We start from the raw sequence: 331 nt of genomic DNA on the forward strand, positions 1-331 counted from the left end.
GAGGTGACCACTCCACTCCCACTGGTGCCACCTCTCTGGGTGCAGGAAGGGGTGGGGGGGGTCCCTGCTCCTGGGGCTGGGCCAGCGGGGCTGGAAGAACCCGTGGGGCTTTGTTCCAAACCTGCCTTCATCTTCTCTGACCTTTCAAAGCTCTTGGGCTGGACCAAAGGTTCCTCTTCTGCTCTAAGCACTTGGGAGACACCAGCAGGCCTTGCTTGGAGGATCAGGAAAACCACCTGGACCCTGCAGCTTGGCTGGGAAGCGGCTTCAGGTCAGGAAAGCCAGTGGTGGCTCCTGCAAGACCTGAGATCTGCATTTGTTGGGGTTTTGG

The sequence above is a fragment of the Mesitornis unicolor genome, unplaced genomic scaffold (genome assembly GCF_000695765.1).
Source record: "Mesitornis unicolor isolate BGI_N332 unplaced genomic scaffold, ASM69576v1 scaffold28611, whole genome shotgun sequence".
Lineage (NCBI taxonomy): Eukaryota > Metazoa > Chordata > Aves > Mesitornithiformes > Mesitornithidae > Mesitornis > Mesitornis unicolor.